This window comes from Mustela lutreola, chromosome 6, assembly GCF_030435805.1.
Source record: "Mustela lutreola isolate mMusLut2 chromosome 6, mMusLut2.pri, whole genome shotgun sequence".
Classification (NCBI taxonomy): Eukaryota; Metazoa; Chordata; class Mammalia; order Carnivora; family Mustelidae; genus Mustela; species Mustela lutreola.
The window spans coordinates 106,594,754-106,605,335 of NC_081295.1; the positions used below are offsets into that span (position 1 = coordinate 106,594,754).

The 10,582-nt window shown below is 37.9% G+C and overlaps 1 long non-coding RNA gene across 9 annotated transcripts in view; it reads right to left on the reverse strand.

Annotated features, from left to right (window-relative positions):
* Positions 1-565, reverse strand: part of LOC131834146 (uncharacterized) — a 36,928-nt gene extending 36,363 nt beyond the window's left edge. For 2 of the 9 annotated variants that reach the window (XR_009354775.1, XR_009354780.1), the window contains exon 1: positions 471-558. This is a non-coding gene — a long non-coding RNA (uncharacterized LOC131834146). Of the gene's footprint in view, positions 1-470 lie in introns of all 9 variants that reach the window. The other 7 variants (XR_009354781.1, XR_009354782.1, XR_009354776.1 and 4 more) reach the window with 5 other exon arrangements.
* Between the last annotated feature and the right edge of the window lie 10,017 nt (positions 566-10,582).

Here is a 10,582-nt window from a genome sequence, read left to right on the forward strand (position 1 = left end):
CTTTCTGAAAGATCATCTCTAACCTCCAACCTTCACTGAGTACCTGCTAGGTGCCAGACACCATCCTCAGGGCTAGGAATCCAGAAATAAATAAAAGTCTCTTCCCTCAAGAAGCTCTTTATCTAGTGAAGCATCCGGACAAATAATCTGATGATGGCGTAAGGTGGTTCTACATGAAAACCAGTGAACGCTCTGCTCATGGCACTTTTTGTGCCAGGAATAACTGTCCGCTAATACTTATCACAAGTGTCTGGTTCTACATTTCTATCCCTCTCTGTAACATCTTAGATCCACTAGATGAAGCCAAGGGAGGCCCCACAGATGGCAACCCCCAGTTTTTGTCAAGCTTATATAGAGAATAAATAGCTCATCTATCTGAATGTGCCAGACAAACACTATACTAAGCAAAAAACACTATGTAAATTCCTCAGATATAATTTCAAAGACTAAAGTTAAAAAAAAATACTCACGTTTTACTCCACCTTATCTTTCCGCAAAGTGGCCAGAGAACTAACTCTATGGAGAAGGAGACTATGGAAGGCACTGTAATAGACTAACTATCATTCATGTCTGTCCTTATAAACAGAATCTCAATTTCATTGGGGACAATGATGGACATAGCTCACAGCACCTTGTGAGAGAATTACTATTCCAGACTCCTTTGCTGTTGAGCATATCAGGGCAGCAGGGTTCTGCCATTGAGAGTTCATGGAAATCTGCTAGGAGACTTCTGAGGGCTTTTCAGTGCTTGTAAAAACGACAATAAGAAAAGAACTCCCTTTACCAGTTCTTTCTGACTTGAAGTCAGATGAGATACTTGGAGCTATGCAACCATGGAACAGTGAGGTGATAAGAACAAAGACAAAAGCCAGCATGTTGAGGACACAGAGAAGAAAGAACCTGTATCCTTGGAAACATTTTAGGAGGGTTGGACTATGTCCGGAGTGCCTGTCCTTGATTTCTTTTATGTAAACATTACATGTCTCTGTGGTTTAAGCCTCTGAACTGTTATGTTACTTGCTGCTGGAAGCATTCCTAATACAGATAAATGTCTAACTTGTTCATCTCTCTAACCTTAGTACCAACAAGAGTGGCTGTCATATAGCAGGTGATCAAAGTATACTTGTTGAAAGAAAAAGAATGGATGGACTGTAGATCAGATACTAAGCGTCTTACCTATATTTGTGGGTGGTAAAGAATTTGTACTTATTTTATATTGAATTTTTATTTTGAGTATAATTTCTCTAAAAATGAAATGTGCAAGGCAAATTTTGCTTGTCTTACATTGTTTTTGCCTTGTTAACAAAATCCCAGATTTTTTTTTATCCTTCACATTATCCAAGGGAGAACAGACCCCTCTTCGGTCCCAGGAAAATCAGTCTTGTTTGAGTGACTTGTGCTTGGGCACAAGAAACAATTGGGGCCAATGGGGTAATTCTGCTGGGGATTTTGGAGGGAGGCAACTGGACCACAAAAGGAAATAATCCTCTTCTCAATTCTTTATGTGATGTCAGAATCTTCAGGAGCCATTTTGCCAAAATGAAGGAGGGAGCTTGAGGACTAAGCCACCACATCAGGACTGGGAGCATGGAGAAATGAAAAGAGCTTTGTTCCTTAATGATATAGTTGAACCCTTCCAGAAGCCAAGCTGTCTCCAGACTCCTTGCCATATGATGAAGGTACTGCTAAAGAAAAAGGAAAAAAAAAAAAAAAATCTTTGGAAAATGAAGGTTTTGCCTTTATTCAAATGGAACTTTTATTTTTTTTAATTTTATTTATTTATTGGACAGATCACAAGTAGCAGAGAGGCAGGCAGAGAGAGAGGGAAGCAGGCTCCCTGCTGAGCAGAGAGCCCTATGTGGGGCCCAATCCGAGGACCCAGAGACCACAACCCGAGCTGAAGGCAGAGGCCCAACCCACTGAGCCACCCAGGCGCCTCTCAAATGGAACTTTTAAAATTTGTAATAATATGCATTAATGTGTTACTTATTTAAAGTTAATAATAAGGGATTAGAAAAAATAGTAATATAAGATTAGTGGAAAATCTATTAAATACTAATAGTCTGTGTTCTTCCGTCCACATCATCTAGAAACTGGTCCTCTTCTTACTTAAAGTTTGCAAAGAACCAGTCCAGAGATACCCAGCAAACAAGTAGAAACTTCAGCTGAGTTCTGTCTTTTGTTTTGCCTTTTATTTCTTATCATATCATCTTATTATCTTTCTTCATTTCTTTTTAGCTTTTATTATTGAGATAGAGTTGACATACAATATTATATTAGTTTTAGGAGCACAACATCGTGATTTGACAATTCTATACATTATTCAGTGCTCACCACAAGTATAGTCGCTGTCACCATACAACATTATTACAAAAATATTGACTGAATTGCCTTTGCTGTATTTTTCATCTCAGTGACTGGCTTATTTATTTATTTATTTACTTACTTACTTACTTACTTACTTGTTTTTAAAGATTGTCTTTTTTTTTTTTTTTTTAAGTAAACTCTACACCCAGTGTAAGGCTCAAAGCTCACAACCTCAAGATCAACAGCCTCATGCCCTACTGACTGCGTTGGCCAGGCACCCCTCAGTGACTTACTTATTTCATAACTTGGAGTTTGTACCTATTAATCCCCTTCACCTATTTTGCTCATCCCTCCACACCCCTCCTCTCTGGCAATCACCAGTTTCTTCTGTGTAATAATGGGTCCATTTTCCGATGTTTTGTTTGTTTTGTTTTTTAAATTCCACATATAAGTAAAATCATATGGTATTTGTCTCACTCTGCCTTATTTCATTTAGCATAATAAACTCTAGGTCCATCCCTGTCATTGCAAATGGCAAGATCTCGTTCTTTTTTATGACTAATATTCCATTGTATATTATACCACATTATAGTGAAAATTTTACTTCTTCCTTTCCAATATGGATACCTTTCATTTCTTTTTCTTATCTTATTGTGCAGCTAGGACTCCACAATGAAAATGGTGAGAGTGGACACTCTTGTCTTTTCTGCTCTTAAAGGTAAAGCTTTCAGTTTTTCACCATGGAGTATGATGTTAGCTGTTGGTTTGTCTATATGGCCTTATTATGCTGCGGTATATTCTCTTTAACCTACTTTGTTGAGAGTTTTTATTATGAACGAATGTTGAATTTTGTCAAAACTTTGCAGATTTGAACCATCCTTACATCCCTGGAATAAATCCACTTGACCATGTTGAATGGTCCCTTTAATATATTGTTTGATTTGGCTTGCTAATATGTTGAGGATTTTTGCATCTATGTTCATGAGAGATTTTGACCTGTAGTTTACATTTTTGTAGTGTCTTTGTTTGGTTAGGGTGTCCAGGTAATGCTGGCCTCACAGAATGAATTTGGAAGCTTTGTTTATATTTTTTGGAATAGTTTGATAAGGGTATGTATTAACTCTTCTTTAAATGTGTGGTAGCATTCACCTGTGAAGCTATCTGGTCCTGAACTTTTGTTTGTTGGGAGTTTTTTGATTACCAATGCAGTTTTGTTAGTAGTCTATTCAGATTTTCTATTTCTTCCTGATTCAGTTTGGGAAGATTGTTTCTAGGAATTTATCCAATTATTTTAGGTTGTCCAATTTGCTGGCACATATTTTTGTAGTAATCTCTTATAATCTTTTATATTTCTGCGTGTCAGCCGTTACTTCTCTCATTTATGATTTTATTTAGTCCTTAGTTTTTATTAGTGCAGCTAAAGACTGATTAATTTTATCTTTTCAATCAATATCTTGATTTTACTGATCTTTTCTACTGTTCCTTTAGTCTCTATTTCATTTATTTCTACTCTGTCTTTATTACTTCCTTCTTTCCTTTTTCCTAGTAACTTTGGGCATTCTTTCTTCCTCTTTCTCTAGTTCCTTTAGGCGTACAGTTAGATTATTTATTTCAGATTTTCCTTTTTTTAAAAAAAGAGAGAATGTGCACTAGCAGAGAGGGGAGGAGCAAAAGGAGAGGAAGAGAGCCTGATGCGGGACTCGATCTCACAACCGCAAAACCAGGAGTCGGATGTTGAACTGACTGCACCACCCAGGTGCCTCACATTTAAAGTAATTATCAATAGATATGTATTTATTGCCATATTGTTAACTGTTTTCTGATAGCTTTTACAGTTCTTCTCTTGTTCTCTTGTTCTCTTTCCCTGTGATTAAGAAATTCCTTTAGTGTTATTTTTGGGTATCAGTCTCTATTTTTTTGTGTGTCTATGATGGGTTTTTGGTTTGTGGTTACCACAAGTTTATATGTATACCACAAGTTTATATATAACATCCTAAATATATAGCAGTCTATATGAAGCTGATGGTCACTTAAGTTGAAACACATTCTCAAGGTGCTACATTTTTACTCCTCCTCCACATTTTTTAAAGATTTATTTATTTATGGTGGGGGAGTTAGGAGGGATGGAGGGGGAAGTAAAGAGTCTTAAGCTAACTCCATGAGTGGAACAGATCCTGATGCAGGGCTCGATCTCACAACCCTGAGATCACAATCTGAGCCGAAACCAAGAGTCAAACTTAAGGGACTACACCACCCAGGCACCTCTGCCCCTCATCCACATTTTAAGTATATGATGTCATACTTTACATCTTTTTATTTTGTGAGTCCCTTAACTAATTTTTAGATATAATTGATTTTACTACTTTTGTTTTTTAATCTTCATTACTTTCTAAGTGACTGATCTACTACCTTTGTTGTGTGTTTGCTTTTACTTGTGAAATTTTTTCCTTTCATATTGTTCTTACTTAAAATTATGACCTTTGCTTTTCCACTTAAAGAAATCCCTTTAGCATTTCTTGTAAGATTGGTTTAGTGGTAAAAAAAAAAAAAAAAAAAAAAACCCTTGAACTTCTTTTGTCTAAGAAATTGTCTCTCAATTTCAATTCTGAATGATCACGTTGCTGGATATAGTGTTCTTGGTTGTAGGTTTTTCTTGTCAGTGCTTTGAATACATCACACCACTCCCCTCTGGCCTGCAATGTTTGTACTGAAAAATCAGCTGACAGTCATATGGGGTTTCTCTTGTGCCTAACCATTGATTTTCTCTTGCTGCTCTTCAGATACTGTCTTTATTTTGAAATTTTTACTTTTTTTTTTAACTTTTACATTTTAATTATTATGTGTCTTGGTCTGGATCTCCTTAGGTTTCTTTTGTTTGTTTGTTTGGGCTCTATGCACTACCTGGACCCAGATTCTACTTATTTCCCTGGGTTAGGGAACTTTTTAGCTATTATTTCTTCAAATAACTTCTTCTCCCTTGTCTCTCTCTTTTCCTTCTGGAATCCCTTTAATGAGAATGTTAGTGCACTTGATTTTGTCCTGGATATCCTTTAATCTGTCCTTGTATTCTTAATTCTTTTTTCTTTTTGCTGTTCAGTTTGGTTGCTCTCCAGTACCCTGTCTTTCAGAGCACAGATCTGTTCTGCTGTTGATTCCCTCCAGTGTATTTTTTCATTTCAGTTACTGTATTGTTCAGCCTCCTCATTGGTTCTTTTTTATATTTTCTATCTTGTTGAACTTTTCACTGAATTCATGTACCTTCTGTCAAGTTCAGTGAGTATCTTTATGACCATTGTTTAGAACTCTTTCTCAGGTAGAGTGCTTATCTTCATTTTGTTTAGTTCTTTTTCTGGAGTTTTGTCTTGTTCTTTCATTTGGGGAATATTCCTCTGTCTCCTCATTTTGATTGACTTTTTTTGTTTCTATGAATTAAATGGAAAAGCACTTCCTCCAGTCTCAAAGAAATGGCTTTGTGTAGGAATGTCCCTGAGTAGACTGCATGTGCCTGGTGGCTTTGGCTGGCTGGCCTGAGCTATGGCAACCACAGGCTGGGGGCAAGGGAGTGGGGTGGGGGTGGGCCTTAGGGGAGGGGTCCACAGGGCATTCCATACAGAGAGGCCAGACAACTGAAGCCAAAGCAGGTGCAGGTTGGGGCAGATGTGGGGTGAGGAGGCATTCTCAGGGTGTCCCAAGCAGAGGCCCAGCAGGGTGGCTGGAGCTGAAATAGGTGCAGACTGTGTGTTCCAAAGAGGGAGCACCCTAGCAAGACAGCTGGAGCTGAGGTGAGCATGGGCCAGATCTCAGAATGTTCCACATGATGGGGAGGGACATAGCAGGATAGCTGGAGCTGGAGTGGGTAGATGTTAGGAGGTCCCAGGGCACTCTGTGCAGAGGGTGCCTTGATGAGTCATTTGGAACTGAAGCAGATATAAGCCAGGTGTGTCTCAGCGTGCTTGGCACCTGTGTTGCCTTGGCCAGACAGCTGCAGTTCCAGGGGTACTGTCCCAGGGGTGTTCTGCTGTGTGCAGTGCTAGGGCCACCTTAGTGGTATGGCTGGAGCTTGGACAGGTGTGAGGGGACTACCCTGGGTTCCAGCTGGGGCCAGTATGGGCTAGGAGCCCAGGACTCACTAAAGTGGCAGGCTGGCTAGGGTACCCAAACCCTGCTTCTGTCTATGCTTTCAAAATGGAGGGGGACCATAAACAATGGTGCTCACCATTCCTTTGTCCCCCACCATTTGGTAGATCCACAAGGGCTGGTGAGAACTTTAAATTCTAGGTAACCTTTTAAACCATGTTTTGTTTTTGTTTTTGTTTTTCTGTGCCCCAAAGAAGATAAATCTGCTCCTGGTTCCTCAGTACTATCCACTCTCATTGTACTTAACATCATCTGGGGTGGGATTCCCATGGTTACCACGTCTCTGTCTCTTAAAATCTGTCATTGTCTATTTGGTCTCGCTATCCATTGTTGTGCAGAAGCTGTTCAGTCAGCGCTCACTTCTTCAGGAAGAATCACTCTCTATATAGGTGTTGATCTGGTGTGCCCATGGAGGAGGTGAGTTCAGGGTTTTTCCTACATTACCATCTTGAACCCAAATTTTGTTTCTTCATATTGAAATGCCTTGTCTGCAAACTGTCACAGCAGTGAAAATGTCTCTTTATTTGTAGGCAAACCATTGAATCCTTAGTCTTGTCATTAGTCACTCAGCCTCCCTAGTGTTGTTATGACTAGTTAAGTAAAAGACTTCTGGAGAATAACTGATATATATTACTTATTTTAATAGCATTCTTGAAAAGTCTGAATAAATTCACAGAAACTCTATAAAATGTTGAAGGGTTTAAGCAACAAAGCAACATTTAAGTTGTGACATTTATAAAACATGGTATTTACTTGTTTCTTGATTTATTCATCCACATTCACATGTTCTCTCTTGGTGCTAGAAAAGCCGAGAGATAGAAGACATAAAAAAGATTAAAAACCCTCACAAACTAGGCAGAGACAAGAACGTGAATAAAACTGGAGTTAAAAAAAAGAAGGCTCTGTGGAATGGAAGAAAGGAAGAAGAGAGGAAGAGAGCCCTCATTCATAATATGTTATATGATTTAGATTTTTATCACAGGTTAACCACCTGAGTGTAATAATTTTCAAATAACTTAGAAGTATGATCTGATTTATTCTAAAATGTGCTATCATTAACTTCAAATTTTATCTTCGGAGAATAAGTCATAAAATTACTGTGACTTTTTTCCCAACAGTAAATATTTTTTTCCATTTATTCTTACTGATCCTATTGGAAATCTTGGTTTTTATTACCTTGTTTAAAATCTAAACCATATAATAAGATAGCAAAGCATATTTTAATGGCATTTAAACCGGTGGCAACCCTGAACAAGTAGAACACTGGCAATGAGACTTTAATCTGTCAGCTAGGCAATTTTCTAAACCTGTTACTAAATTCTCCGAATCCACCTATCCAAAAGGTCAGCAGAAGTAAAGGCTTCATTGCACAAGTTGATACCAGTACTATGTCATTTGCCAAGAACACTTGGTAAAATAAAGAATTCCATTGTTTCAACAGGTTGACCTAGTGACTTAGTCAGAAAGGTTTTCTTTGTACTAATTTAGATGAAGAGACAGAATAAAGTCAAATAACTGTTTTAAGGTAGAGACACTTCAAAGTAGTGCTTAAGGGCTCTAACATCTGATAGATCTGCGTTTGAGTCTTGGCTCTGCCAGCTATGAGATCTTAGTTTAGCTTCTCTATGACTCAATTTCTCCTTTTGTAACCTGGGGATAATAACTCAAATGCAGCAGAGACTGCCGGCAATCTCTCAATACCCATTCTCCCCTTCTTCCTTAGCAATAGAACCTTAATTTTCGGCAAGACACATAAATATCTGGGGAAAAAAAATCTCTTACAACTAGGTGTGGTCATTAGTCTAAGTTCTGGGATATATGTGGAAACAGTATATGCCACTTCTGGAAAGTGCCTTTAAAGAAAAAGGGTGTGACCTCCTCACCCTTCCTTCTTCCTACAGCTGGCATATGGACATGATGGCAGGGGCTCCAACAGCCTGCTTTGTCCATAAGGTAACCTTATGGATGGAAGCTATATATTCCAGAGGTATAAAACAGAGATTGAATCCCTGCCTCTATGTCATATCGGCTCTGGACTAACTATTTCTGGAATACATGAGCAGAAAAGAGAAATAAACCATCTACTAAAGTTATTGTTTCAGTGCTCGCTTCGGCAGCACATATACTAAAGTTATTGTTTCAAGTGATATAATTCCATCTCCATCAACCTTAATCCTAGTTGATATACTACCCTAAAGAAAGGTTTTAAGAATTAGGAGCACCTAGGTGGCTCAGTCTGTTAAGCATCTGCCTTCACCTCAGGCCATGATCTCAGGGTGCTAGGATCCAGCCCTGCATTGGGCTCCCTGCTTGGCGGGGAGTCTGCTTCTCCCTCTGCCCCTCCCCCCCAAACTTGTATGCTCTCTTTCTCTTTCTCACTCTCAAATAAATATTTTTAAAAAGAAAGGCTTTAAGAATTAAATGAGCTACATAGTAAGTGCACAATGAGTGATACCTATTATTATCATTATCATTATTATTATTATCAAATATAATATTATGGGCTAAATATTCAGGAGAACAAAATATATCTGTAAAAGCTTATCTTTCAGACCAGTGACATTAAGGAATTATAAACACACCTATCAAAGGATAAACTCTATCTGGGGAAGAACTTTTGATGTTATTAGAATAAATTACCTGCGATAAAGAAAGAGGTCAAATGGGCCTGAAATAACTCCTAATCTCCATGGTAACCATATGTTTTCTTATACCAACTCTTGTAGAATGTTCCCAGTCTGAAAGACCTTGAATTTTAATGAGAAACTTAAAATGGAAAATAAAGATATGTACATGTAGTATTCTGTAAAACCAAAACCTCTGACTGGTGACGATCTCCTAATGATAACCTCCATTGTCAACAATAGCACTACGCGAAAAAGAAACAATTTTGAAAAGAGAAATAAACTCTAAAAGCTCAAAACAAGGACCATTACTAGGAAATATATATATATATATATATATATAAAATAAGTAATATAAATATACTGCATCAGAATTTGTCAAGAATCCTTTGAAATTACACAATATGTATCAGAGATACCGATGGAGAATTTGGAGATTCCAGAGCTGCCTCCCTCCACCCCTAATCAGAGACTATGTCCAAAATAATGTCATAAAAAGGTTTCTATTTATGCAACACGATAGTTTTTCAAAGCATCCGTTGTTTTACCTCTTTCCCATGATTCTACTGCTGCCACAGCACACCTTAGATGGTTATTTTACTTTCCCTAATAATTGCAATACCAGTTCTGTTGATTTTATTCACCTTTTTGGTTACTTGTACCTAAACTCACAGCCAAGGTATTTTGAGGACCTGACAGAAAAGGCAAAAATAAATTTTATAATTGCTGTGTATACAATTAGCATTTTAGGCATCTCCATTGCAAAGAACTAGCAATGGCATCTAACAGTGGTAAAAGGTAACGACCATTCTCCACCTCAGCAAGATTCATACTTTTTTGAGATTGAGACAAAATAAGAAGATGGGAGGTGATATAGTTATCAGCATCAAAATTTTACAAGTAAACAAATGTGATGTTCAGAGATGCTGATTAACTTGATCAAGGTCACACAGCTTGTTTGTGAGCAACCAAACCAAGATTTGATTTTAGATACTTTTTAAGCATTTTATTTATTTATTTGACAGAGAGGGAGAGAGAACACAAGCAGGGGAAACGGCAGGCAGAGGGAGAAGCAGGCTTCTTGCAAAGCAGGGTGCCTGATGCGGGATTTGATCCCAGGTCCCGGAGATCATGACCTGAGACGAAGGCAGATGCTTAACCAACTGCACCACCAGGCACCCCCATGATTTTAGATATTTTTAATTCTATTTTTAACTCTAGGACTGTTTTCAGCAAGCCATTCAGCCTCCACCGTGTACTAACAACAGCTAGGATAAAAGCAGGATTTTGCCTTTAATACTTGGAATATTAGCGCAATAATCATGAAGATACTTGGGAAGTTGCAGAAAAGTTTTTTTTTTTTTTTAAAGTGGCTCAACATTGAGAAATACTAAGATTTCAGATCAAAGAAAAGATACTCTTTTTTTTTAACAGACTCTCTTTTTTTTTTTAAGATTTTTATTTATTTATTTGACAGAGAGAGATCACAAGTAGGCAGAGAGGCAGGCAGAGAG